Raw genomic sequence first — 17,508 nt, 5'->3', positions numbered from 1 at the left:
GAAACTAACTTGTTACATGTGTATTCTAGCACTGTGGAATGCTGGTGCAGCGCGCCCTAGAGGCTGACTGAGGTCAGGCAGTCGCCTGGGCTGCCTGATGCAAAGACCGGCCCTGGAGTCAGGTAGTCAGGTGCTAATATCTCAATGTCTGTGTTCCATATATATATATATATATAAAGTGGGATTGCCTTTGTAAAGCTAAGTATTATTTGCAAATAAGTAGTGGGTTAAACTGGTGTAGAGTGACTTTGGGCTATAGTAAAACGGTAGAATACTATTACCTGGAGTGATATTGTGCATTTAATGTAGCTGGCGAGAGCCATAATTTTAGATCAGATGTGTGAGCAACAAAATATATGCTGAAATAATTAATTATATTCATGAAGAACTGTGCAAATTGCAATTCTCTGCATTCCCGATCTTTCAATGCACAGGCAGAGCCAGGTGTGATGTGGGAGGGAAGAGGGTTTTCAAATAAGTTATGATACTGGAGAATAGTACATCTCCAGCTCAAAAGTCTAAAGAGACTGAACACATTACAAGAAAGCCCTTTAAAACTGTGCATTTGTCTGTATTCAAAAGAATAATTTAATGAAAGCCACTGACACAATCATAAAACGTAAGATGCATGTGGGCTCAGAATAGAACATATAGATTCCCAAGAACATTACCTGTGAATTCAAACTTATAGGAGCCAATGCAAACATGTACATAGCTCAACACAGTCCTGTGCTAGAGGGTTATTGTATATATGTCAAGTGGCCTCTACATAGCTAATACATTTGGTAACTCACACCTGAACAGGGGCGTTGGTGCATTATATATGTACTTTGAATGTTAATTGATGTAACTTTCTCTGGTTACATACACGTCTTTATACGGAATAAAATCAAATGTTTAACAATACTTGCATTTTGTAAAATGTTCTAGGGAGAAATAAGTGACATTTATAAAATAGTTAACGCTGTGTAGAAATGTTTAGAATGCCTAGTGGCTTTTAGAATACAGCATATTTGGAGGAAGACTTAGTGATTGCAAATGAATGCCTTTGTGGACTAGTGATAGCAAGATTCACATAGGCAGGTAAAAATGTGTTTACTTAACGATCTGTTTGAATACATATCGAATTTAGTGGTCTCTGGTGTAAGGCTGGAGACCTAATTGTTTGAAATTGAACTTTCTTTTAAGATACATTTTGATTTCTTAACACTTCACTGTCTGTTCTTTACTCTGAATTGTGGGGTGGATTGTATAAATGGGGGTATTAAATTGGCCTGTCACATCTGTGTGAACCAATATTAAAATATATGAAAATACTCAACATTACTCATGTAGTAGTATTTATGCTTGCTTTATCACACATGCCCAGTAATAAATGTCATGATACAGTAAGACATGGCTAAACTGATATCACCAAAAGGCCGGACTAGCCACATAATGTGATGACACATATCATGCTTGCTTTTATCATGGATGCCCCTAAAAAATGCAGTGGTAGCACACATACCCACCTGCCGCCGCTACCCGACACCTCATGCCCATCTGCCCCACCCACCAAAATGAGCTCCTCTGTCCAGCAAAAACACAAATGCACACACATTCACTCAATAATTTACACACACTATTCACTCCCTCATTCACACATGCACCCTGCCACCCATACAACATACACACTCATTCTGACACTCACTGTATAATTGTGTTTTGTCAAAGCTGTGGGATTGCTGTACAAGTGATAATTGTGTAATGGTCTATGTTGTTTCACTTTGCTATTGATTGACTGTGGCTGCCAAGCTTAAATAAAAACTTGGTTTAAAAAAAAAAATATAATTACAAAACACTCATTCACACCCACATTAGATACACAATGCACTACCTTGCATGCATGCAAGCATACATACATGCAGACATGAAACACCCCAGTTTTCACACACACTAACAAAATAAATCTTACCTCAATCGTGCGCCCGGCCAGAGGGACACCTCTACAACAGGACTCTGACTTCTGCTGCTGTGCTCTATGCAGACAGGAACTATGACAATTGTACTAGGCCAGTAGCACCAGCCCCTCTGACCCCTGCCCTTCACCATAGTATCAATATGTTTGCCCTATGTTTCCCCTTTACATCTGGTCTGTTCCGCTGTAACCATGGAACCATTGGGCCATACATCTTGTTAGTGTCCCTGTTATTCAATGTCTTTATTGGTCACTACTTACAGTTGCACTCCCCCTGCTCTATCTCAACCATAGTATCACTTGTGTCGAGTAATTGCCTCTGCTCATCGGTTGATGTTCCGCTGTAACCATGGAACCATTTTCAAAACATCTTGCTGTTTCCCCGTAACTCAATTGTCTTTGCCTGTCCTCACTGTTTCCTGTTTTCTGCCCCTGCATTGAGCTATCCTTTCTGTATTAAGTGGCAGGAACTGGTTCACCTGTAACCATGGAACCAGCTGGTAATGCCACAATGTCAATTCCTATCATAACTAAATAAGCACTACTGTAACAGCGCCACAATGCCTAAGGGCCGCTTTGTGTGCTTTATAAATATAAATAAATAAATACAAATAAAAATAAATGAAGCTCATAAGTAAGGAGAGTTTGGTTCCTGACAAGTGAAGTGGAGTTGGAGCATCTCATAAATATATTATTCTTCCTTTCTCTCTTTCTTTCTTTCTTTCTTTCTTTCTTTCTTTCTTTCTTTCTTTCTTTCTTTCTTTCTTTCTTTCTTTCTTTCTTTCTTTCTTTCTTTCTTTCTTTCTTTCTTTCCTGGCCAGGCCATTGGTTCGATAAAAATGAAAACATTGGATTTCAAAATAGCAGCGGAGTGCTTTTGCATCATGAAATCCCAGTGAGATGTCATTTCAGATATTCATTTAAGAAGGTATGCCATTCAAGTAAAACATTTTTAATGTGCCTCAACCAAGAGATTGTATTCATAGATTGATCACATCAGGCTAGACCAACCAATGAGAACTGATCTGTTCCAATTGCCATACTCTCAATGGTAGGAGTAACACCAAGATTTCGCACAACCTGTTCAATTCCTATGTGGAGTGAAGGAGTAGGATTTGAAAGTTTGAGCAAGACCCTTAAAATACAGTTTGGCATTTTTTAGGGGGGTATGTTAACCCCACTTTAGAACCATGTGCTACAGCACAGTTGGCCATGACAAGATATTCTGCGCAAACTGGTATCACTTTACCACCAAATTACAACATACCTTTGTTGGAATTTCTGCCAATGACCCTTGAGGCAATATCAGATCTCAAAAAGGGTGATGGTCGAAATGCCGAAACATGCCATTCTTTTTATGGTGACACGTGTAGCTAATTAATACCCAGATGAGTCAAATCAATGACCTTTCCTCTTAGGTTCTCAGATGGCACAAGTCTTTGGCTTCTCATCCAGATTTATCCTACTCATTCACTGGTAACAGTGACAGGAAATTAGCCTCCACATGTATTTCCCTTGTGCATACCCCACGGCATATTTAAACACCTGTATTCTAAGCACAAATCTAGCTAACCTAACCATGAGGTTCACTCAGTTCCCTTTGGCCGATAATAGTCTATCCAGTAGCTATTGGTCAAAATAACCAATTTGCCCAGAGGAAAAGTTTCAACAATTCTGCTACCTAGGTGCATGTCAGAGATTTTTGCTCCACATTGAAAAGCTACACTACTATTTTAATGCATGAGAAGGGAAGGGAATGAATATGTATACTGGATAGTGAAATGCAAGCATTATGTACTGAGATGTTGCATGCTACATATTGAGATGCATATCATATATACTGAAATCTGTCAGTAACTCTGGGGCACATTATGCCAGACCAGAATGCACTGATATTTGCTACGTCCGAGTTGATCCCATCAAAATACCATTTGCAATCATTTCAACACTGAACCGCCTTATCGTGCAATTATTTCAAAGGTGCCTTCTAATCTGCAAAACCGCAAAGGAATTTCATAGTTTAAAAAGCACATCTATGTTGGGTGGTTGGTAAACCTCTTCAATAACCCCTATGATATGTTTTTGGGATGTGTCCTATTATTAAACATGGAAAGTTTCAATTATTTCACCACCACCTGTGCAGGTCTTCAATTCGAGCCATTGAGTGTTCTTAAACTATATTGACTCATCTCACCCCTTGTACAAAACCCTTTGAGATTTACACAGAGAGAAGACCCCGGACAAAATTGTATCTGGGCGGATAGTGGAGGCAAGAGTCCTCAGCAAGAGAATTATAGAATCTGTGCAGTTGATTTGTAAAAAGCAAGCCAACAATAATTTGGATTTTGATAAGAATTGTTCATTGAAGAGTTAGGTTACAATGCCACAGAAAGTCAGCAGCCCAGTGGAAGTCATGTGTGATTTACTGTGGAGTACTTAGGCCTGGCGGGAAATGTCTGAACACCTACAACTGCTTCGCTACATGTCATGTCAGCAGTGAGTGGCAGCACTTCTGGCAGTACTGGTTTGTGTGGATTTGAATCGATTTACTGTGTAGCACTAGGATGTGGCGGAAAATCCCTGAGCACTAAAAATGCATCAGGATTCAGGGGCATCGTGTGGCAGCAGTTCCAGGCAGGCCTGATGGGACAAAGGCAGTGTGTTAAGAAAGGTCTGTTCTAGTTTCAGTTCGTTCAGTTTGCAGTTCATTTCTTATTTCCTTCTGGTCCACTTTTTCCACCTTTCTATTGATTTAAACTTAAGATTGCGAGGTAAACATCAGACAAAAAAAAGTTTGAGTCTATGATTATTGGCAATTAATCTGGATTAGTGTCATTTGAGGATTTGCCAGTTCGTACGAATCAACAGTTCTATTCAGTTTTTTGTTCTGACTTTATATGAGAATCAGATATCTAGGGGATTATATCAAGGAGTACCCATGTAGATCTGAAGAAGATTGGTGGCCCAGACTGCTGGAAGGAGAGTTGTTTTTAAAAGACATATGGTTCTGAATGATGGAATAAGGCTTGAGATGTTAACAGTTGATTAATTGGAAACAGAAAAAAGTTGAAGGATGAACCATTCCCCTCTTTTTTCCTCCCTACCTCCTTCTCCATCATCTCTCCTTATTCTTTCATTTTACTCTCTTCCAAACCTAATGTTCTCATCTGGAATTTTGGCAAAAAGGTTTTTTTCTGTCATGTCTTATCAATATATGCCAAATAAAATAAAAACATAAAGAAATAAAAATTTGAGATTGTAAGCTTTTCATTTGTACTGGAATATGCATCCATTCTACTTTGTTTGAATTTTAAAGATTGGCAGTATCAGGGGCTTTGGGACAGCTAAGGCAGTCCCTTAGGATTTCATGAGTTCTCAGCTTCTGAACAGTTATGTATTTGTTTAATAAGGTACCTTGATCAGTTCTTCTGAACATATGATTGGGGCGATAGGAGTGTGTATTATTTAATCCTTACTTTTTCAAGTTAAATTGGCTTTTCATATGTTTACAAAAATGACGAACGTGAGCGTGAAAATATTTAATCAAGAAATGTACTACTAAGGTTTGGATAAAAGCGCTTTAATAAATTAAGACAAAGAGGAGAATGTTGATCATCATAAAATCATACACAATCTCCTAAATCGACAGATTTTATCTAAGTGCTCAAGTAATATGGCAATACAGTAACAGTTAATTAAAATAATGGGCGTAGAGGATCTACAGGTGACTTCCCCTACATTTATAAAAAAATATTCTATTGGTCTCTCTCAAAATAAAGCTTTGAATCAAACTAAATTAATCTCATTTTATTAAACCTATCTATACGCATATAGAAGATAACATCCCGGTTTATGCCCAGGGTTGGGACAATGTCCCTCAGGACATGAATGAAGTAAAAGTAGTGCCCAAATACATTCAGTAATCACTATGAAATAAACAATTGTTCTCCAGAGAGTTCCCAGAATTGTGCTTTGCTAGCTGACATATCAGAAGTACTTAATATAGAGAATGGGTGTCCAATTTTCTCAGTTCAATCTCCACCTCCTCAGGACATTATATTTAAAGATAGAATAAATAGTACTCTGTAATTGGTTATTTATGACATGCTTAATACCCAGAGGTTTCTAAGCATAGACACAGGGATCGAACCTGTGTTGCTCCGCGTTATCTTATTTGTTTGTTTAATCATTTATAATGCGCAACAGACCCAGAGGTATCAGGGCGCAACAGTTACAGGATTATGCAAGGCTTTAGTACAGGTGTTACAGGGTGTAGACAGGGTGGTACAGATAACAGACGTGGATACATCAATAATATACAGTAACATACATCAAGAATATTATGTACAGTTTATGTACAGAGTATAGTACAAGTAGAGGGGTATAGCAGAGAAAGTGTAACTAAGCAGGTCGTACCGATCTGTAGAATTAAGCCAGTTAATGTAATTAAGTCTGAAATTCGGGTATGGTTGGTTTTCTCTGAGGTGTGGCAAGGAGTTCCAGAGTTGGGCCGCTTTGACTGGGAAGCTGCAACCACCAACTTTGGAAAGCTTAAATCTTGGGACGGTGAGGCAATTAGTAAGGGATAGTCTCGTGGGTCTGCTAGATGTTCTCCTATGGAATCTATCCATAAGGTAGCTGGGGATGGCATTATTTAGTGCTTTGTAGGTAGGGGATGCCATTTTTAGGAGGATTTTATTGTGGGTTGAGAGCCAATTATTGTGGCGCCTGATGGCAGATATGTGTGATCTTCTTGCCACGCCGAGTGCCACTCTTAGGGCATTATTTTGGAGGATTTGTATCCTCTAGATGATTGATTTGTTGGCGCTAATGTCTAAGGCGTTACAATAAACCAACCTAGAGAGTATCAGGGCTCTGGCTAGGATCATTCAGTTATCATTAGACAGGAATGGTTTACCAGTTCTGATAAGTTTGCATGTATAAGCAGTAGCAGAGGCCAAAGAGTTTACTTGCTAAGCGAAGGAAAGTGTGGAGTCAAGGTAAATCCCCAGCGTCTTCACCTGCTTGGCCACCTTGATAAGGTTATTGTCAATTGAGGAGGATGAACACTCTTGGCCTAGTTTCTTAAAGTTGGTTGGTGTACCCAAAATGATGAGCTCGGTTTTATCATCATTCAGGCAAAAACCATGGGTCACCATCCATGCCTGAATGATGAGATACACACTATTCACCGAGTATCGTCTGCACAGTTACTGTAGGTGACACCCAGACGGTCGAGATTGTCGAAGAGGGGCTTGGTGAATATATTGTATAGAGTGGGGGAAACACAAGAGCCCTGTGGGACCCTGCAGGTGATGGGGATAGGGTAAGCCGCTGCAGAAGGGGAGAACACCCTCATAGTCCTGTTACCCAGGAAGGACTCAATCCATCATATGGCCTCTTCGGAAAAGTGGGCAGCTGAGTCTAGTTAACTGCATAAGACCTTGTGGTCCACAAGATGAAATGCAGCCGACAGGTCGAGCAGTAAGAGGAGGGCTGTTTTTCCTTTGTCTTTTAGCTCATCTACCTGTGTCTCCAGGTTAATAAGGGCAGTCTCAGTTCCGTGCTGGGGTCAGAAGCCTGATTGTCAGGCACCTAGGAGTTTGTGGGCTTCCAGGACTTTTTGAATTTGAAGGTAGGCAACCTTGTCGAGTATTTTTAAATGAAAAAGGAACTGTCGTGATGGGACAGTAATTGGTAGGTATGAGTGGGTCAAGAGTTTGCTTTTTTAGCAAAGGGAGTACCCAGGATTGTTTGAGGTTAGTGGGGACGATGCCAGAAGCGAAAGAGGAATTGATGAGTTTGGAGATGAAGGGGGTCAGATCTCTTGCCGCGTCTTTTATGAGCTGGGCTGGGCAGACATCACCCAGGCAATTGGAAGGCTTGAGTGAGCAAATAACTTTTTCTACCTCGGAAATAGTTGTTTTGGAGAAGTTAAAGTGGGTGGGGGGGTCGAGTGGAGTGTCCTTAGAAGGAGGGCCAAGGGGCATATTATTGCTTCCAAGGCAAACGTGTTGCCCTTGAGCTATCCTCCCGGCCTCTTTGTTAAAAGCAAAGTTGGAAGAGCTTTTTGGTGACTATACATTTACCAGACTACAAATGCATTCCTAATATACATACACAGAAAATAATGTAAGTAATCAGGCAAAATCAGGAGTTATATCTACCTCTTTATTAGCGGATTGTAAAGCTTTGTATAGATAACTAACTATATGGTAGAATTGCCTGATTTGTTATCACCTTCACAAATATCAGGCACAGGGAATGGCACTTGATCATAAGTAGGGCTCCCAGTTTACAGGATTTACAGATTTGTGCACACAAATATAGACAGAAATCACTTTAATTCCTTTCAGTGTTCATTTGTAAAAAAAAAATGAAAAAATCAAAGATTTATGTGTTATGCCTTGCAGAGCACTGGCTTTGTAAAGTATCAACATGGAGAGGCTAAAAAATGATTTATTTCTCATAAAGATGTTAATCAGATTGGCATAAGGAGCAGCTCAACTGTTTGTTTTTAAAGTGAAAATTGATTTTGGCTTGATGTAAAATATCCTAGCTGTATGAGTGTACAATTAGAGGCATCAAAGCACTACATTTTTTATTTCAATATATGCATTAGAGCACCAGTTGCACCTTTTTAAAGAGAAAATATAGATATAGATAAACACAGATAAAATGAAAAAAATATTCTGCAGCACTATCCACATTTAAATAAAATGTCATATTAGAAACAAGATTGTGATGCAGATGTAGTGGCACCTTTTTGCAAAGTGAATGCATGTTCATAAAAGAAGACAACTCAAGAAACACTTAGTCAAAAATGGCTCAAGAGAGACTGTGTAAACATTTTAGGTAGTCACTACATTAATAAAGTATCTTGAGAACGAAAGAATTACCAGAGATCTATGGATTTGCATTATGCCTGATTTCAGTAAAACTGAAGATGATGACTTAGCATCAGATTGGGAGAAAACAATGAGTGCACGTTCTTTTAATCTGGTTTATATGTGTATAACCGGCACAAAAGGAAAACATGAAAAACTGGAAATATAAATTGAAAAAATGAATCTTCTGATGCTGCTAATAAAGTATGCAATATTTAGTAATATTATTGAAGATTATCGAGATGCTTTAAGACTAAAGAAAATGTGAACATTTTTCGAGACAAAAAAAGACCACAGAGAAGGTTGGACTTATGTTTTAGGGTCTAAATATGACAATTTCATATCAAACAAACAAGGCAAAGAAACTATGCAGATGCTTCAGCAGTTCACAATTTCACCAAAGCAGTAGTGACACTGAAAAACAGAGAAATATTTACACTGCTGCAAAATTGCATCAGAAGACCATGTTTTATATCACATTGAAAAATAAAAAATAAAACTAACAGACAATTACAAAACATTTATGTTTGAAACAAACTCTAGTTGAAATAAGGGAAATCATAGTAGTAGAGGAATAGAGGAAGTAGAGGCAAGCGAAAAAAAGAAAAGAAATCAGAGACAATCCCCATACAAGTGATATAACAACTTGGGCAAGGAACTGGGATAGACAGAATAAAGAAGTGAAAGGGACTCAATAGTCATCAATCTTTGTAATAAAAATGTACTAAATCTGAAATGGGAAAAATAGAGAAAGGTCTTACATTTGCATCAGTCACGACTGGAAAACATCAGAAGTGTATACAGATATTTTGAAATGTAGCCATAAGCCTACATTTAAAACATGTTTTAACAGCTGAACCACTAGATAACACTACCCAAAAGCACATATGTCAACACTGTCAATGACTGACAAATCGTAGCATTCAAACATTGCTTTCTATAAATGATGGTTCAGACGGGCTTTTAGTGCAAATTCAATCTAATTTGGATATCGATCATTATCAGACCATCAAAAGTAGTTTAAAAAAACATTGCAAGTCCACTCCACCATCACTGGATGGAAACTTAATAGACTCATTCTCTGATTCTTCTGCTAATTAAAGATATTGAATTGGAGAAGACAAAAACTGTCCAACATTAGTAAGCGCAAAAAAGATTATTACAAATCTATCATGGACTGAAAAAAGTGCTCTTTCAGAATTAAATATAAACACAGAAATTATCATTAAAAATGCTTATAAAGGAGTTCACGTAGTCATGAATAAAGTGAACCATATTAGAGAAACAAGATTACAATTCTCAAATGATGATTGTTATGAGAAGTTATCTGAGAACAAGGATGAAATGTTAAAACAAAATGAAAAGAATAAACTTATTGCAAATGGTATAATGATGGACTTATTGATGGATGAGTGCAAATATCTTTATGTAGCACATCCGAAAACACCATGTATTTATTTTCTTCCCAAAGCCCATAAGGAAAGTTATTCATCTCCACCCTGACGCCCACTCATTAGTGGAATTGGAGACATTACAGAACCTCTATCGGAATTTGCTGATGATGAGCTAAATAAACTAGTAACACAACAACAGCATTATCTGAAAGACAGTACAACATTCCAAAGATTTAAAAACATGTAACATGGCAATCAGATTATTATTTAGTAACAATAGAGGTAGTAACTCTGTACACATCAATAAAACACAGTTTAGGACTTAAAGCAGTCAACTACTGTTTAGGTGAACAATCAACGATTAGCAAGTTCATATTCAAGGAACACATTATTCTTGAAATGCTAGAATTATTTTCTTTTTGATGAGGATTGTTTTGACCATGGGCTTGCAGGGATCACCATTAGTAGCCAACTTATCTATGTCACATTTTGAGAAAAAACATTATGCACCCTAATTAGAGAACAACTATAAAAAGCATTTGCCAAAGATATATTGTTGATATTCTATTATCATTGATAGGTTTGTCAGAAAATCTAAAGTGTTTCAATTTAAAACTTAATAACAATGATTTTGGGATCTCATTAGAGATAGGGATCTCATTGGGTACTCATTCAGATAGGGTAGAGGGAAGGAAGAGGATAAAAGGAAAGTCTTGAGAAGTTTCTGGAACATTAGAAGATCCATCTCAAGTTGGAGGGGGAAGGAATGCCATTCCAGAGGGAGGATCCAGCCGCAGAAAGGGATCTCCCTCCCACTCTCTGCTTGGAGAAACGTTTGAACTGCAGAGAGTTGGAGTCAGACGACCAAAGGACTCTGGTCGGGAGGTAGTTAGGGAGGGAGGGCTGGATATAAAGAGGTCCAAGGCCCAAGCCTGTCTTGTGGATGATGAAGAGGGTCTTGAATATGATCCTTGTCGTCACTGGGAGCCAGTGGGGAGATGTTAGGGCAGGAGAGATGCAGTCTCTGGGTTTCAGGTCAAGGATCAGTCTTGCAGTCCTATTCTGGATTAGTTAGAGGGGGTGAAGACAGGAAAGGGGCATACTGAGGAAGAGACTGTTGCAGTAGTCAATCCTAGAGAGAACCAGGGCTGTGAAGACATTGAGCTTCTGGGGGGAGGTGAGGAAAGGTTGAATTCCCCTAGGAAGGTGGAGCTGAAAGCTGGACTTCTTGGCAAGGTCCGTAATGTGTGGAGAGAAAGAGAGAGAGGTGTCAAAGAAGATCACACCGTTTTTTGCTTCACAGGTGGGTGAGGGGATGGGACCCAAGGTGTCTGGCTAGAGAGTGGGGGTGGGGGAACAAAGAGCAGGCATCCCAATGAGTAGGATCTCAGTCTTACCAACATTAAGGCAGAGATCATTGGCAGAGGGCCGTGCCAGAATAGCAATCAGGTATGATGGAGGAGGAGGAGGATGTAGAGGATGGCGTCTTGAAAGAGAGCTGTGTGTCATCTGCATAACACTGGAAATGAGGTGAGAAAGTGGAGATCACGTAGGCCAGTGGGACCAGGTAGATTTTGAAGAGCCATGGTGAAGAAATGGAGCCGGGGGAATGCCACAGGTAGAGAGTGTGGTGGAGGAGTGGACCAATTTGCACCTGTGAGGGTGTGTTTGAAAGGAAGAAGGTAAGCCACACCAGTTCCCTGTTTGTGATGCCTAGGGTATCACAGAGATGGTTTATGAGGATCAGTGGTTGACAGTGTCAGAGGCAGAAGAGAGATTGAGGAGGATCAGAACAGAGGGGGAGTTGGAATCCCGGCTGGAGAGTAGGTCTTCACAGGTGTTCAGGAGAGCAGTTTACATGCCTCTGGCAACCCTAAAGAGGGCTGGTGATTGTGGAGGCAGCTGGCCATTTTGGTGTGGAGGGTCAGTTGGGGGATGCCATGTTTCTCCATGAGTTTTGCTCAAGAAAGGGGTGACGGTTAGCCAGGTAAGAAGGTCCAGCAGATGGCTTTTTTAGGGTTCACAAGAGAGTGCTTGAAGGGTTGGGGGAAGGAGCCAGTGGCAAATGAGTTGTTGCAGAGGTCAGCCAAGGCTGGAGCGAGAGAGGCAATGTTGTCATTTATGGTTCTGGAGTAAGAAGGGAGCACCTGTTTAGAGGAGACTTTCATAGAGCAGACAACGCTAGAGATCTCATCTGGTGTAATGGGAGAGAAAGAGGAGAGTTTGGGTGGAGGGGAGAGCCAAGGGACGTGATAGAGGGGTGAGAGGTGTAGAGGGGGAGCAGAAGACAAAGAGGACAGACTATCCAAAGTTTTGGAGGAGAAGTGGGCAGCCAGTGCAGAGCAGAGGGCCTGGGAGAGGGGAGGCAAGAGGACACTGTGGTTGGATTGTCAAGTTCCTTGCAGACTTTACTCTGTTTACCCATGTTGTTGGTGGCTCCAGAGACACAGGCTTGACATGAGCTCTATTCTTGGAGAAGATGGTGAGGCTGTATTGCCCTTGAAGTAGGTGGCAGGCCAGTTTGTCGGGGGATGAGCTAGATGCCAGCCACGTTCGCTCTGCAGCTTTGCAATTGTGTTTCAAAGTGGCCAAGTCGGGGGGAACACCAAGAGTTGCATTTGAAGGCAGGCTTCATGCAGATCCTCATGACAGGGACAAGTATTTCCAGGGTGTTGGAGATAGATAGGTGGAGGTTTACAACAACAGAGTCAGAGGAGAGTCCAATGAGAGGGTTGGAGACGGGAGGAAGGAAGAGGCAAATGCAGAGACTGATACATGATTATCGGTCAAATGACAGAGAAGGAGACTGGCAGTGCTGGTCGATGCATCAGTGGACAGGGAAGGGCACAGAGACAAGAGAGGAGAGAGTAGTCAGACCAGGAGAGAGGTTTATTGAGAGGGTTAGAGAGAGGGGTGTTTGTTGAGATGAGAGCATCAAGGGTGTGTCCGGCAGAGTGGGTTGGGACAGAAGGAAGAATAGAGAGGGAAAGAGCATTGCAAAGATTGCGGAAGAGAACAGTGGACCCATCGAGAGAGTCAAGGTGGATGTTGAAGAGAGGAAGACGGGTCGGCCCATTCTGAGAGGCAGAGGGAGGATGGTCCGGGGGTCTGCAGATAGTAGCGAGAGTAAGAGAGAACGTAGGTGATACAGACAGCCTGCAGACTAGGCTTTCAAAGGATGAGTAGGTTTGGGTAGGGATGATGGAGGCAGGAACCCACTCAGGAAAGATCAGAGCCACTCAACCACCAGCCCGTGAGGGCATGGGATTGGACAGGATCTTGTATCCTTCAAGGAGAAGAGTGTCAAAAGCAGTGACTGAGCTGGCCTTGAACAACATCTTAATGAGAGCAAGGACACCAAGGTCAAGGTCTTCAAGGAGGTGATAGATGTCAGAGACGTGTTTGATAGGAGAGTGAGAATTGAGGGCTGCTAAGTGCAGTTTGCTACCCCCAGATTTGTGAGGGGGGGCACAGGGGTAGGAGGCCATCACTGGGGGGAGGAGGGCAGGGGTATGAGGGAGGGAGGGGGGGTTGAAAAGAGAAGGAAAACGCCTGTCAAGAAGGCAGAGGTTGGGCTGAGAGTCCTGGGCCATGATAGTGCCATTATGATAGACATTAATGGTGCATTTGGAAGAAGTGAAGTGTGCCAAGAGCACTACCCATCTGGTGCCACCAGTAATGGGAGAGGAAGAGAAAGGGGAGAGGACAAAGAACATATGAGGGGGGTCAATATGTTGGAAGAAGGAATGGCAAAGAGAATGTCAGTGATAGAGTGTCTAGAGGAGACATTGATGTAGGTGTCTGTGATTGCTAGACCAGGGTTGGAAAATAGGAATGCCTTTTTTAGTTTCTCATCTGCATGATAAAAAGGACAGCCCTGCATCATAGTATCTATCCAGTGTTATGCTGATGACACTCAGCTCTCCTTCAAGCTTCCCTTCTCTACCTCCTCTCTCATTCCTGACTGACTGCCATACAGTCATGGTGCACAGCTAAGGATCTCTGTGTTAATGCCAATAAGACTGAGATGCCTCTCATTTGATCAGTGACCCCTGCTTCGTGCTTCCCTGCCATTCTCTGGCTGCCCACCTTAGGTGCCATCCCCTCACCATCTAGTGAAATAGAAATCCTTGGTGTTATCTTTGATTCCTCTCTCTCCTTCTGCCCTCACATCATGGACCTTGCCAAGTAGTCCCACTTCACCTCCTCAGAGGCATTCTCCCCTTCCTTGCCTTCCCCCAGAAATGCAACGTCTTTAGAGCTCTGGTTCTCTCTAGGCAGAAGTACTGCAACAGCCACTTCCTCAATCTTCCTCTTTCCACTCTTCACCCCCTTCAACTAATCCAGAACAGGACTGCAAGCCTTATCCTTGACCTCCAGCTCAGGGACTGCATCTCTTCAGCCTTTAAATATCTCCATTGGCTCCCGGTGGCTGCAAGGATCAAATTCAAGACCCTCTGCATCACCCACAAGGCTGTCTGTGGCCTTGGACCCCGCTACATCCAACTCCCACTAAATACCTCCCTGCTAGAGCCCTACAGTCCTCTAGCTCCAACTCTCTGCAGATCAAACGGCTCTCTCTTCAGCAGGTGCCTCTCTCTGTAATGGCCTCCCTGCCTCTCTCACTCTTGAGCCAAACCTCCTTACATTCCGGAAGCTTCTCAAGACCCTGCCCTTCTCTATCTCCTTCCCCCTCTCCCTCCCATGCTAATGGCCCCCTCCTGCCACTGTGACTGGCGGCCTGGTTCACTTATTAGTCATACAGAACACTAAGCCCTCCCTGACCAGTCTTCACCAGCACCCCCCTAACCAGCACTGCCCTCCCTTGGTCCCGTCCCTGACCAACCAGGCGTGACGGGCACCCACCCTGAATCTGGTCTACCCCCATTCACTTGCACTTAGATGGTGGTCCTCCACCATCATCCTCCTGACACTTGCCCCCCCCAGCTTCTCCCCTGACAACGTGTCTGGCTCCTGACAGGCCCCTCCATCCCCCCACACGCATTTTATGTCCTTGCACTATATCTCCCCTCCACCACTCCTTCACCACCCTGCACTTCTTGCTTCTGCACTTCTGCATGAAACCGCCATCCCGTGGCCAACGGAAATGGGATCCGCACCATCACCACCTAAGGTAGTAAAAAATCTGGGAGTCCTGATGGACAACACCCTAACCTTAGAACCACAAATAAATGCAACAGTCAAGAAATGTGTTTTCCTCCTTCACACGGCAAGAAGAATCCTACCATTCCTCTCCTTCACGCACAAAACACTCACTATCCTTACCCTCATCGTGTCAAAAATTGACTACACAAACAGTCTCTATCTTGGAATACCAGAATACCTCCTGAAGAAACTAAAACGGATCCAAAATATAGCAGCCAGACTACTCCTCCAACTATGAAGAAGAGAACACATCACTCCTGCCCTAAAGACACTACACTGGCTCCCAGTAAAACATTGTATCCCCTTCAAAACAATGTGCATAACGCACAGGGGAATCAGTGAACAAGGAGGAGAATTCCTACAAAAGAAAATAACAGTCTACAAGCCATCAAGACTCCTCAGGTCCAGCGACGAAATCCGACTGGAAACAAAACCATACCTCCAAAAAGAACTTGGAGGCACCTCCTTCTACCACTTAGCCGCAAAAACCTGGAACAACATCCCAAAAGAAATAAGAAACACCAAAGGAAAAACACCATTTAGGAAATTACTAAAAACCTGGCTCTTCAACACCACAGACTCAAACTAAAAACCGAAGCAGAAAGGAAAAAAGGGATGACTAAACTGGAGTGGGCACGGACAACTCCCAGAACCGACTAGGAAGAACCCACACCACCTGCAAACACCTCTCAAACTCCAAACCAAACACAACCACAAACCTACAGCACAACAAACCGCACAAACTTCACTACACTGCAACAACAAAACAAAAACACACATAGACTCGCACAACAGTACACGACGACTGCCGGCCGCAAACACCCCAGCCACGGACCCACCGGGCTGAGGCCACCAACAGCACATAAATGCTCTCTTGCACTTTTCCAGCTTCCTCCCACTAACCCCCCACCATCCTTTTTCATAGCTGCCAGAGTGCCAGGGGACCACTCCGGTGGTGATAGTGCACGGTATAAATGTCCTTTAACATCAACATTAACATTAACTTGCATGATCCAAATGTCACAAGACCTAATCGGATCATTACTGTTGTTTATATCCCCTGAACCCGCCCGCCCCCCCCTGGTTGCCTTGCGGCACCCAGAAACCCTTTTTGCTGTACAGTGCACCTTATAAATACTCAATAAATAAATAAAAATAAAATAGTAAAATTACGTCTACTCACACAACTACTCCTGTCATTAAATACTTCTCTTACCTATTGCAGGTGACCATGGCTATCTGCTTCTGCCATGGATGATGCGATCCATCAGAAATAAGGTAAGTATAATGACCAGGGCATGCATAAAGCACACATTTGGATTGCTCAAAGTAAGAATATGGCACCTCCACCAGACCGGTGGGAGCCCTCATGTACATCCCTGAGAAGATTGGCATGGCGTATGGAATGCTGCATAACATGTGCATTTTGGAAAATACCCCAAACCTTCAGAGGACATCAATGCTCACGCAGACTCAAGTGATGATGTCACAGATTACCACAGGCCACTGTGAAAGGACGTAATGATGTAAGGGATGGATACATGATCCTGCATGAGCTCATGCAGAACTATTTTTGACACTTATGAATCCCCATTTCAATGTAATATAACTTCACAAAAAGCACATCTATGCTACACACTTAATGAACACTGGGTGAATGTACTGCAATGCTAACTTTAACAGTGACACACCCATGCCTAATCACCACCTGCACCCGCAGCACCCATGTCCACCCACATCCCCAATACCCATGCCCAGCAACCTCCTGCATCCCTAATGCCCATGTCCACCCACCTCTTGCATCCCCTTAACACATGCCCACAAAGCTCCTGCATCCCCAACACCCATGGTCACCCACCTCCTGCATCCCATAAACAGTTTTTGTAGCATGATATCCCCTACATCCGTTGGAACTTGCCATGTCCATGCAAAGCAAGTAGTGAGGGTACCTTTCTCTTGCGAGATCACTTCAACGGGGTTCTGAGGAGAAATCCCTTTGTAGGTGTAGCTGAGATGGAGCTGGCTGTTTCACCCCTCATCCCGAAAATGCTGCAGAGTGAGTGCAATGGCCCTCGCCTGGCCTCATTGCTGGAGGAAACTGATT

The sequence above is a fragment of the Ambystoma mexicanum genome, chromosome 3q (assembly GCF_040938575.1).
Source record: "Ambystoma mexicanum isolate Mex_15411 chromosome 3q, UKY_AmexF1_1, whole genome shotgun sequence".
Classification (NCBI taxonomy): domain Eukaryota; kingdom Metazoa; phylum Chordata; class Amphibia; order Caudata; family Ambystomatidae; genus Ambystoma; species Ambystoma mexicanum.
Note: the sequence above shows the minus strand (reverse complement) of the source record.